General features: G+C 43.7%; 1 pseudogene; it reads left to right on the top strand.

Annotated features, from left to right (window-relative positions):
• Window positions 1-7,107: 7,107 nt before the first annotated feature.
• LOC117721298 (lys-63-specific deubiquitinase BRCC36 pseudogene) lies at window positions 7,108-8,713 on the top strand (annotated as a pseudogene).
• Window positions 8,714-12,837: the final 4,124 nt, after the last annotated feature.

The following is a 12,837-nucleotide window of genomic DNA, read 5'->3' as shown; positions in this document are numbered from 1 at the left end:
CAAGTTTGGTTTATGGTAGATTAGTGTCTGGTGAGGATCCTTTCCCCAGTTCATGGACAACCATCTTCTAATATGTCCTTAGATGTCAAACTAGCATCTACGATTTCAGCACACGAACTTTGAGAGGTACCAACTCTCAGATCCTGGCAGCCAGCAAATGTCTCTCTTCATTATGGATGCTTCTCTGGCTGCTTTAACTCTTACTGCTCTCTTATTCCAAAATTCCAAAATGGCAGTGCTCACTTCCACATAATTGAGAGGGCACTTCAGCATCTTTTTTTTTTTTTTTTTTTTTTTTTTAATTCTGGGTCTGTGGGTCTCGTATGTTCTAAATCTCTGCTCTTGACTGTGGATATGAATGAATTATCAGCTTTGAACTCTGACACCGACTTCCCTACAATGCTGAACTGCAGCCTGGCATTGTGAGCTGAAATAAACTGCTTCTCCTTCTTAGTTTGCTTTTTTGGTCGGGATATTTTATTATAGCAACAAAAATTAAAAGTAGGACATGTTTCATTATGCATAATATATTTATTTAATTTTACTCTTCCTTTTTAATTTTGGAGAGCACGAGTGCGGTGTGTTTAATTACATTTTTAAATGTTATAAAAGCACAGATCAGGATTGAAGGGCAGATTAAATGCTTTACCCATGCTGCTGGTTCCATTGGCTGATTGCCATCACTGTCCGTTGCTTTTGGCTTGGCAGGCAACAGATGGTACCCAGAAAAGGGGTGACAGAAGAATGTTCATGGTGTATATATTTTAAAAGGTGTGGTCAGGGTCAAGAGACAGGAAGATGGAAGCAGCAGACTCTCCTTTGTCATTTGCTGGCCTGAAGGAGAGAGAAAAGTGAGTGGTAACCTCCCCCCCTTCTACCAGCAAGCGCAGCCATCATAGAAAAGGTCCCTAAACAGGCCACTGTCTCAGGCGAAGGAACACCACAACTGCCAAGTGCTGGCCTAACCAGGAAAAGCATGAGAGTAAATAAATACCCCATTGTCTCTCTCTCTCTCTCCTCCTGGCTTCTAACAACTCCTTCATCCAGATCCAGCTGGAAGCAGGCAGGAGAGCTGATTGGTACAGTCCTTGGCAGGTAGCTCCTCAGTGGAGAGCTGGAAAGAGGGGGATGGGAGGAAAGATGGCAGAACTCCAGGTAGGCAGTCCTCCTACAGCCTCAGTGGTTCCAGTCTCTGATCAAGTCACCCACAACACATGTCGTTTGCAGGTTTCCTTGGCTTTCCTCTTAGGTCAGATAAGTCTGCCTGCCTTTGTGTAGGTAATTCCTTAAAGGGGAGAGCTGGAAGAGCAAGAGGCTCCCAAATGGCTGTCTGTATCCAGGATACTACAAAAGGACAGATCTGAGAAACAGACATGGCCTGGAGGGACACTTTAATAATTTGAGTCCGACTCATCAAATCTAAGTGGGAATCAGTTATCTCCTTGGGCCACCAAGCCGAATATTATGAAAGGACGCCTCACTCTTAACTAATGTGTGGTAACACAGAAAGGCATTCCTCCTTCCTAGAAATACAGTGCTTAGACTAGTCTGACCATAGATTGAACCCGCACTTCTGCAGAATTGTTCAGCCATAATTCCTTCCCCAACTTGTACTGTGTAGTAATAACTAAAACCAACTAGTTAGACAGCAGGAAACTGTGGACAGTCATTTATATGTCAAGGTTTGGGGCCATAAAAATACTGAATTATAACCCAGAGGTGGTGGCACACACCTTCAATCCCAGCACTTGGGAGGCTGAGGCAAAGGGATCTTTGTGCGTTTAAGGACAGCCTGCTCTACAGAGTTCCAGGACAGCCTGCTCTACAGAGTTCCAGGACAGCCAGTGCTATACAAAGAAATTCTGTCTCAAAACAACAACAAAAACAAAACCACACACACAAAACAACCCAAAACAAACCAAAACCCCCAAGCCAAGCCACCCCCCCATAACTAACTCCCACCTCAAACAAAAACCAAACCAAGCCAAACCAAACCCAAAATCCCCAACCAAACAACCAACCAATCAAACAATCAAAAAGATACGGAATTATATGAACACTATGATGAAGTAAATTTTGGAGTTATTTTGAATTTTGGGCTCACTGTTCTTTACTTTTAGACATGGGACGGGTTAGGGTGGACTCAGAGGAGTCAGTGATTTACAGAGTGGACCACAAATTTCTCAGGTTGAGTTCTATGAGTTAGGAGAACAGTGTGTCCACAGAGAAACCGCTTTGCAGTTAAAAGCCCCAGACTCGTCAGTGATATACTCGTCTGTAATTTTCTGCAGAAACAAAATTCTTTTTGTTCTATAAAAAACATAATTCATAAGAAAAGCAAATGTTTGTTTGTCCAGGGACTGGAGAGCGCTCAGCAGTTAGGCACACTTGCTGTTCTTGCAGAAAACCAGAGTTCAGTTTCTAAGCACCTATGTCAGGCCATTCACAATTGCCTGTTACTCCAGCTCCAGGGTTTCTGACACCGCCTTATGATCCTCTGTGGGCTGTGAGCACCTGAATTCAGGTATTCTCTCTCTCTCTCTCTCTCTCTCTCTCTCTCTCTCTCTCTCTCTCTCTCATGCACACAGAAAATTAAAAATAAATCTTTAAAGATTCATCAGAGGTATTTATTTATTTATTTATTTATTTATTTATTTATTTATTTATTTTTGATTGGTTTGGTTTTTCGAGATAGGGTTTCTTTGTTTAGCCCTGGCTGTCCTGAAACTTACTCTGTAGACCAGACCAGACTGGCCTTAAACTCACAGAGATCCACCTGCCTCTGCCTCTGCCTCTCAAGAGCTGAGATTAAAGGCATGTGTTACCACTGCCCACCTTTATCGGAGTTTTGAAGGATAAGAAGACCAAGGTCAAGGCACTGTCAGGTTCACCGATAAAGGTCTGTCTAATCTCTGTTTCCAAGCTAATGCTTTAAATACTGCATCCTCGGGAGGGGAGGGACATTGTGCCCTTTCCTGGCAGAAGGGACAGAGGGTAAAGAGATGAATTCCCACAAGCCCCTGCATAAGAACATCTAATCCCCACCTCTTCATACCACCACATTGGCCCTCAGGTTCCCACACCTGAATTTGGGAGGCGACATGTGCACACTGCTTTAGACGAGGCTCCAAGATAGTGACTGGAAGTAAGTTTGTTGTCAGCTGTTATAGTTTAGAGTTGATCCCTTCAGCTGGGTGATGATTAGAAGAAAGTTGGCCAAATGATAGCCCTGAACATTTTGCAGTGGTAAGGCATAACACAGTCTGTGTGAGCATAATTAGAACCTTCTAGATGGTCTACACTTCCTCTGCTCTCCTGCGTAACCTCAAGCTGTCTGTCACCTCAAGCTCAGGAGTCAGTTCTGTGTGTGAACCTAACACCTTGTCTACGCCTGCTAGTGACAATGCAGCCTAAATGGAGACCCGCTGGGCGTGTCTAAACAGCAACAGGGTTCAGACGAGCCCAACAACTGTTAACATGAGTGTTACAAATGTACTTTTGCTGTCATTTTAATTTTGATTTGTCTTATGGGTTAGTTGTGCTTGAATCATTGACTTTTGGGGATTCTTTATATATTGTGGATATAAGTTCCTTGTCATGTATGTAATTTGAACCTATGTCCCCTAGTTAGTTATGGTTTCTGGTTGTATTTTTTTTTTTTTTTTTTTTTTACAGCCCTGGAATCCAGGATCTTCCTGTGTCAGCCTGGTTAGTGCTGGGACCACAGGCATGTGCAAATGGCTTGAAAGTCTCTGAATTGCAGAAGTTTTTGAACTTCACTCTTTTCCCCAACTTTCCTTCTCTTGCACGTGTTGGCAGCGACATGTCTGAGGTTGGGAGGGCACACCTTCGTCACTCTTTTAAGGATGTGAAAGTTTTGACACTGACCTGTAGGTTAGGATCAGGTTAGAGTGTATCTTTGTATACCATGTGAAGGAGTCTTCCTTGCAGCTGTGCCAGTACCAGTCCTTCAAAGGACCGCCTTTTGCCAGCTCTGTGTTGTAGGTATTTTTAGTATGAATAGTTGGTCATTGGTCAAAGCGTTTATCTGTGAGCTTTCCAATTTTCTCTATTAAGCAGCAAGCCTTTTATCTCTGAGCAATACAATCCTGATACCTATAGCATTTGTGTGTGTATATTTATATATTATATATTCATATATTGTATGTGTATATACATACATAGATGAATATAGTGTATATTCATAAAATCTTTCTACTTTGAAAAATAGCCTATCTATTAATTTAGAATCGTTCGATTCCTTGAACCTTTGCCTTGAAACATTCAAAAGCATCCCCCTGGCCCTGGGCTGGACACCCTGGCTTTGTTTCACACTGTTAGTCTCCATGTTCACCAGATACCCCAATTCTCAGTCATAAGACAAACATTCTCTGTCTTTACTGGCTCTCTCTGGAGCTGCCCTTAGATTCCAGAACCTTTTCTTTAGTTCTTGGACATGGGTTTCATAGGTTTAGGCTGCAACAATCCATTAGATTTGTTTTTCTTTTGAGACAGTGTTTCACCATGCAACCTTGCCTGTCTTCAAATTCACTAGGTATACCAGGAGGCTTTGTTCTCAGTTATCCCCTTACCTCTGCTGGGATTAAGGGTATATTCCAGACACAACAGATTTATCAAACCCTTTCCAGCCTCTTTCAACTTCCTCGTTCGCCACTATTCTTCTGCTTTTAGTGGGAAGACAGGATATTATATTCAGACAAGCCTGAAAATGTGCTTAACCAGTGTTGAGGTTTGGTCTGCTGCTGAGTGTTGTAATGCTAAATTCTGGACCACAGGGTCTAGCTGCAAGAATTCTCATGCATGCCATCTATTATTGAGCAAACCTTGCTCCTTAATCTAAAACTACTGGTTGAATAAAGATGCCTATAGCCTGTTAGCTGGGCAGAAGTGAGGTAGATGGGGCTTTGGTTCTTGGGCTTGGGGTCTGAAGCAGAGTCCAGGAGGAGAGGGAGGAGGAAGAAGGAAGAAGGGGTAGGAGGGCCGTGAGCACATGGCCATGAGGACTGGCCATTTGGAGTAGGAGCTGCCCAGGTGGAACATGGCAAGTGATATCTCAGTATAACTGACAGGAGAGTAGACAAACTACTGTAGAGGGTTGATATTGGACCAGCTCTAATCCCTTAAGGCTCATTATCAATACAAAGGTTTTGTGTCTTTTATTTGGGAAATAAATGATCTAAGATGGGGTAGAAGCCCCCAAATAATGTTTACTGCAACAAATCAGCTGATTAGTAATCTTAATGACATTCCCCCTTTCCATGGACTATGACATAGTCAGAGGCTCCCCTAATCAGGATGTGGGTGTCTTTAGAGTATCGTCATTCAGCTCACACACAGAGGTCAGAATGGTTGAGTTAGTGCTGTAATTTCGACTGGAAACGGTTTTAGGCCACTTGAAAGATGTCACAGGTAATAATTGTAGGTTGGCAACTCCTTTTTTCAATACTTAAAAGGCAACACATTGTCTTCTAACTTCATTCTTGTTTCTAAGAAGTTATCGGACTATCTTACTGTAATATTTAAATGTAATATGTCTTTAAAACATTTTTAAAAAAGATTTACTTTCTTTTTAACTGTGAGTCTTGTGAAGGACTGTGCATCTAACAGCACATGTGCACCTAAGGGCACTCAAGCCAGTGGAGGAAAGATGCCCTGGATTCCTTGGAGCTGGAGTTATGGATAAGCTGACCCGTATGGGTGCTGGGAACTGAACTCAGTTCTTGTGGAAGAATAGCCAGTTCATAACTGCTGAGCCATCTCTCCAGTTCTGAGCCCTTATAATTACCAACTAGAACACACTGTTTACTAGATGTTAGAGAGAGCCTGATGATGCCATCTCCTACCAGAGGATGTTTGTTATCCCCCCCCCCCCCCAAGCAGCTAAACTGGTAGTGGATTACTTTTGTTCAGTGAGAGAACAAGGTCATAGCCTGGGCCCCGCTCTTGTAGTTTACTTTGCTTTGGGGGTCCTCATTCTTCCGCTGAGGACTGATGTGTGTTGAGTTCTTTTCTCATTTCTATGAGGCTGACACAAGCTTTGCTCTGCTCCTAAGTTGGGGCTCCCATTCTTCCTCCTTGTATACCTGTCTCCAAGAGACAGCCATCTGTGGATGAGGTCCTTCCATGGTGTCTCTCCAGCCATGTAAGACTGCTTGTTCTTCGTCGGTTAGAAGGGTTAGAAGCAGCTCTCTCCTCAGGCGAGAGCTGGGTCACCAGCTCTTTGCTGACGCTCATGATTGTATCTTCCATATACCATGCAGAAAAGTGACAGCAGAAGTTCATATCCTTGCTTTATGTTTTCTCCTCTGAATTTTATTACCCTTTCTCTTGTTCCTTCTTTTGCAACTGTGTGACATCTTCCAGTAGACATGTTTATATTTTACCTAGCTTTCCTAGGTGTTCCTGGAAGTACAGGTGTCTGATATGTAACTACCTTCTACCTAAAAGCACCTGATCAGTTCTAGGGTCCCTTCCTTTTGTCCTTCCACTCTGTCTTCTGAAACAGAGCCTCTGGATATACCTTACAGTGGCCTTGAAATCCCTATATAATCTAGGTTGGCTCGAGCTTACCATGCTTCTTGTCTGAATCCTGAGTGCTGGATTATGGGGTATCCAACCAGCCCCAGCACATATATTTAATTTTGAGTGCTTATTAAGATGAGATTTTTTTAAAAGAGCTAATGTGTTCTGTTGTCAGAAATGGAAGGTCAAAATGCACATTTTTCTTGTTGTTCCCTATAAAACATGTTGTCTTTACCAGCCACATGTGTTTAATTCTGGTAGAAATACAGTTTTAGACATAAAGTGCTACCCTAATTACCTTTTCAAGTTATGTTTAAGATTCTCAAACTAAACTCATGCCTTGAGGCCAGGCCTGGGTAGAGCTCTAAGTGTCTGGCTAGGGAGGCTGTGTCTGAGCAGCAAGTTGGCTATGCTGCAGTGGGCCCAAGAAGGAAGTAAGTGGAGCCAACTAAGTTGGCAGTGTAGGTGGTGCAGGTGGTGCAGGTGGTGCAGGTGGTGCAGGTGGTACAGGTGGTGCAGGTGGTACAGGTGGTGCAGGTGGTGCAGGTGGTGCAGGTGGTACAGATGGTGCAGGTGGTGCAGGTGGTGCAGGTGGTACAGATGGTGCAGGTGGTACAGGAGGTGCAGGTGGTGGAGGTGGTGCAAGTGGTAAATGCAATGCAGGTGGTGCAGAAGGTGCATGCAGCAGTGCAGGTTATGCACATAGGACAGGTGGTGCATGCAGTGCAGATGGTACAAATGGTGCAGGTGGTGCAGGCGGTACATGTAGTACAGGTGATATAAACAGTACAGGTGGTACAGGCAGTTGCAGGAGGTGCAGGTTGCTACAGGTGGTTTATTCAGTGCAGGTGGGCACAGGCAGTGAGGATGGTGAATTCAAAGCAAGTGGGTGCAGGCAGTGTGGGTGGTGCATGCAGTGCGGGTGGTGCAGGTGGTGCAGGCAGTTCATCTCGAGTCTGACAGTTTCCTACTTTGTCTCAACCCTGCTCCGAGCACAGCAAAGGGGGAGGTGATGGGTTTGTAGAGGGGAGTTGAAAGATGACACAAGAATTGGCTCTCAATTTACACATACCTGGACAGAACTGCAAGCCATTGAGGAATCAGAATGTCAGAATCATTCATATTCAATCTGTCATCACCTGAGGCATTCGGACAAGAGAAAGGATTGAGTAGAAATCTTCCCAGAGCAGCTACCTATCTGCAGCCTCAACCAAACAGAAAGGCCGGCAGGACTAATGAGAGTCCCATGAGAGTTATTGGCTACTCATTTCTCCTATCACATAACTGTGGTCTTCCCATGTTGATGTTCATACCCAAGCTACGTACCAGGCTTTGTGGACATGTTTTTTGTTGCTTGGTTTTTGTTTGTTTGGTTTTTGTTTTTTAATAGAGGACAAAACCACAAAGACTGGTTGGATACTCTACATTTGCTTCCAATCTATATGTGGTGATTTGAATAAAAATGTCCCCCACCCCCCAGAGGCCCATAGGAATTGGCACCATTAGGAGATGTGGCCTTATTGGAGTAGGCATGGTCTTGTTGGAGGAAGTGTGTCACTGGGACAGGCTTTGAGGTCTCAGGCCTAGTGGCTCACTGTCTCTTCCTGCTCCCTGACAATCTAGATGTAGAACTCTCAGTTCCTTCTCCAGCACCATGTCTGCCTGCATGCTGCCATGCTTCCTACCAAGATGATAATGGACAAAACCTCTAAAACTGTAAGACAGCCCCAATTAAATGTTGTCCTCTAGAAGAGTTACCATGGTTACAGTGTCTCTTCACAGCAATAGAACCTTAAGACACCCCACAAACCGAAAAGAGCTCAGTGTGTGAGAGAATTGAAGTCCCAATCCACACTGTACCTCCAATCACCATTGGAAATGTATGTCTTGAATGCTTTGGCTGCCAGGGATCCTGTGTCAGGACAACTAGGACATATACAGGAGACTCTCGGCCTTACACCTCTGGACTCAGTTGAAGCTGAGATCATACTGGCTCTGTGTGTTTATTAGACACTTGTGCATCCAATGTCAGTGGTCAGTGGGCCTCTACTTCAGTGGTTGGAGGACAGACTGGAGAAACACCCAGCAGCATTTGCAGGATCTGCAACACGAAAAATAAAGCCTTATGAAAAAGCTAGAACAAAGCAGAACAAAAAATCAAGGCAGATGAAGAGACCTGGCATACAATTGATCCAATGGCTTAAATCTCATAGATGAAGACAGAAGCCTCAAATTTCAGAACTTCCAGACTTACTATAAAGTAATCAAGATACTATGGTATCCACTAAGGAATAGGCATGTAGATGAATGGAGTTGAAAAGAAAAGCCAGAAATAAACCCTCAGTATGTCTGACTAATTTTGACAAAATGTGAATGTGGTCCAATGAAGAAAGGACAGTTATTGTGACAAGGTGACCCTCCACAGGTCAACAAAAGAAATTCTAAAAGCACCCCCAAACAGGATGGATTTAAATATAAGGTGGAAAACCCTTAGAAAAAAATCAGATGACATTCAGTGGACAAATTCTCACGTTTCCACTCAAAAGTACAATCTACAAGAAATCAAAGTAGACCCATTGGACTTTGTCGAAAGAAGAAGAAGGAGGAGGAGGAGGAAGAGGAAAAAAGAGAGAAGAGGAAAGGCAAGAGATTACCTGTAAGCCGTGTAGTGTCTGATCAATATGGAAAAGATAATATGCTCAAAACGCAAAAAGAAACACTCCAAGAAGGACGTGAGTAGAAAAGGAAGGATTTTCCAAAAAAGATTTTCTTTCTCTGTCCTAGATTTTACTTTCTCTGTGTGTATATATGTGCATGAGTTCAGTGCTTACAGAAGCCAGGATGTCAGGTCCTGGAGCTGGAGTGACAGGCAGTTGTTAGCCATCCAACCTAAGTGCCCAGAAATGAACTCATGTCCTTTGACAGCATAGTCTGAACTCTAAGCCTCTGAGCTGTCTCTCCAGCCCCTTGTCCTCATTTTTCATTCTTGGATTATTAAGACATTACCATTAATGGCACACAGAAGGCGGGGCTCTAGGAAGCTCACACTGACTCAGAGGATGCACCGTTATCCTTCTGTTGTGTGTCTCCCTCCCCTCACTCTCTGTGCTTAGGTCAATGTCAAAACCCATTTAGAATCAACTTGGAAGGATAGCGTAAAAGCAATATGAATACATTAGACATTAAATTACTTTCATTTTGAAAAATGATTTATTTATTTTTATTTTGTGCAAATGTGTGAATGCTTATAAGTGTATGTGTGTATGCACTACATGTATGCCCTGTGCCCATGGAGGACAGTCAAAGTGTTGGATCCTTGGAGTTGGAATTAGAGGCAGTTGTGAGCCCATCTCATGAAGATGCTGGGAACCAACTGGGGTCCTCTGCAGGAGCAGCAAGTACCTCTAACCTTTGAGCCATCTCTCTAGCCCCAAGTACTTTGATTTTGAAATTGGATATACTTGTTTTTCCATCTAGAATAAATGTGATAAATATTTAGAAGTTAATGACTTTGTCTCAATTTTCAGGAAAAATCAAGTATATGTTGTCAGTCACATGTAAATTCGAGGTCTAAAGCCTCCTGAGAGTTGGGTCTAGGATGAAGTTCATGGTAGAGCACTTGTGTAAATGCTTCAAAAATTGTATTTTCTAATAAATCATCATGAATGAGACCCTGTTCTTTTATGAATGACTATGTTTCTTTCTCTGGAATGTTTTGATATCTGCATGTTTCCGATACCAGTTATCTGATTAACCATAGAGCTAAATCAGTCTATTTTCTTTAGGCCCTTTCTTTTGCCTTGGCAATCTGCCGTGTGCAGGGAGCTCAGAGGAGGGAGGGCTCCTTTACTGGGGAATATATGTTGTGGGCAAGATGGCAGGCTATAATTTTCCCTGTTGGAGACCTCGGACATCCAGGGTTCACTTTGGTTTTGGAGGAAAATACAATCAAGGATAGGATTTGGCAACTGCATTAAAAAACAGAACTGCTAAGTGAACTGCTGGTGTCACAGTGAGCAGAAGAAAGTTGTGCGTGGTCTACCAGATGGCTCTGTCGTTTCTATCAACTATTCCACATAAAGTAGCACTAAGGTACCATTCACAGCCATCTACCTAACTAGGAAAGAGATGGCAGCATAGAATGGATTGTAGTAGTAGCTGGTCAGTCCTCCCTCCCCGAATAGCCTAGATGGGACAGTCCTGTTGGACTACCAATGACACACATAAGTCCCACATACGTACACAGTGGGTGTACATTATTCTTTTGTTTACTCCTTAAGGAAGCCAACCAGTACGTGCACAAGAACAGAAAGCAGAATGTCAGTGGGAGGAGCTTAGCATCTGCCCCCATTTAAAAAGCACCAACCCCCAATGTGACAGCCTCAATATACTTTCTGGTGATGGAAACCCCCGGTGGGGGTTCATAGTCCTTTGCTGGGTCATCTCACAGCAAGTCCGTAGCTTCAGAACTTTAGATGTGTGATGGTTTGTATATGTTCAGCCCAGGGAGTGGTACTGTTAGAAGGTGTTGCCCTGTTGGAGTAGGTGTGGCCTTTTTGGAATGGGCGTGGCACTGTGGGTGTGGGCTTTAAGATCCTCATCCTAGCTGCCTGGAGATCAGTATTCTGCTAGCAGCCTTCACATGAAGATGTAGAACTCTCAGCTCCTCCTGCTTCATGTCTGCCTGGATGCTGCTATGTTTCGCCTTGATGATAATGGACTGAACTCTGAACCTGTAAGCCAGCCCCAATTAAATGTTGTCCTTATAAGAGTTGCCTTGGTCATGATGTCTGTTCACAGCAGTAAAACTAAGTAACTAACTAACTAAGACAAGAAGCAACAGGCAGGTGGATTTCTGAGTTCAAGGCCAGCCTGGTCTACAGAGTGAGTTCCAGGACAGCCAGAGCTATACAGAGAAACCCTGTCTTGAAAAACAAACAAACAAACAAACAAACAAACAAACAAAAAGAAGCAACAACCATTTACCACCCCAGGTCAACCCAGTGTCCCCCAGTGTAAAGTCCCCTCTCTCTTATTTCTCAGGGCTCCATTCTAACTAACTACACCCTTCTTTTCTCTCCCTCTTTCTTCTCTCTTCCTTCCACAGTACACACATGCTTCTACCATGGCAGCAGTAAGGCTGGGTTTCATCTTAGAAGGGGTATTTGTCAGTCTTCCCTTACACATTATAAGACTTCTCCTTAAGTGATTCACAGATAAGAGACAGGGCATATTTATTCCACGGTGTCGAGTACACACCACAGTGTAGAAGATACTAGTTGTCTACCTTGTGATTGTTTATAAGTGGCAGTGAGATTAACTAGCTTCTTGTCACTCAAGAGTTAGATCTTGACAAACTAGCGATGCTGACAGTAGTGGCACCGGAACATCTTCCTGGTTGGTTTGGGATGGCAGCAGTGTTATTGAAATGAAAGTCTGAAGCATGAATTGGGCTTACAGTGCCATGCAGGGAGAGAGTGAAATAACTTCAGGGGAAAAGGTGTTACCCTAGGCTGCTTTCTTCTCTCAGTTATCATTATGCAAAGTGTACTGGTTGGTTTTGTGTGTCAACCTGACACAAGGTGGAGTTATCACAGAGAAAGGAGCCTCCCTTGAGGAAATGCCTCCATGAAATCCAGCTGTAAGGCATTTTCTCAATTAGTGATCAAGGAGGGAGGGCCCACCACACTATGGGTGGTGCTATCCCTGGGCAGGTAGTCTTGGGTTCTATAAGAAAGCAAGCTGAGCAAGCCAGGGGAAGCAAGCCAGTAAATAGTATCCCCCCATGGCCTCTGCATCAGCTCCTGTTTCCCACCTTGCTTGAGTCCCAGTCCTGACTTCCTTTGGTGATTAACAGCAATGTGGAAGTGTAAGCTGAATAAAACTTTTTCTCCACATCTTGCTTTTTGATCTTGATGTTTGTGCAGGAATAGAAACCCTGGCTAAGACAGAAAGGTACAGGGACTGAACGAGAGCAAACCAGTAACAAAAAATAAGTCAAAGAGAGATACAGTCGGCACACTGCCCTTTGGAGATTGATGGTAGTCTGGGGTGAATCTTGTGCTGCAGTGTCTGGACCAGCACCACGGGAAGCTGGGGAAGACAAGAGTCACAGCCTGGAGAAGGCAGTAGAGGTTGCTACAGCCTGGTACGAATCTTTAAAGGCCCATGGGAAGCATTTGGTCCTGTTCTGGTTAATTTCTGTTGCTATAATAAAACATTCTAAGCCAAAACAACTGTGTTGGGGATGGAGGTAAGGAGGAGTAGGGGAAGAGGTTCTTTGGTCTTTTACTT

Source organism: Arvicanthis niloticus, chromosome 16, assembly GCF_011762505.2.
Source record: "Arvicanthis niloticus isolate mArvNil1 chromosome 16, mArvNil1.pat.X, whole genome shotgun sequence".
Classification (NCBI taxonomy): domain Eukaryota; kingdom Metazoa; phylum Chordata; class Mammalia; order Rodentia; family Muridae; genus Arvicanthis; species Arvicanthis niloticus.
This window is presented reverse-complemented; position numbering and strand designations above follow the sequence as displayed.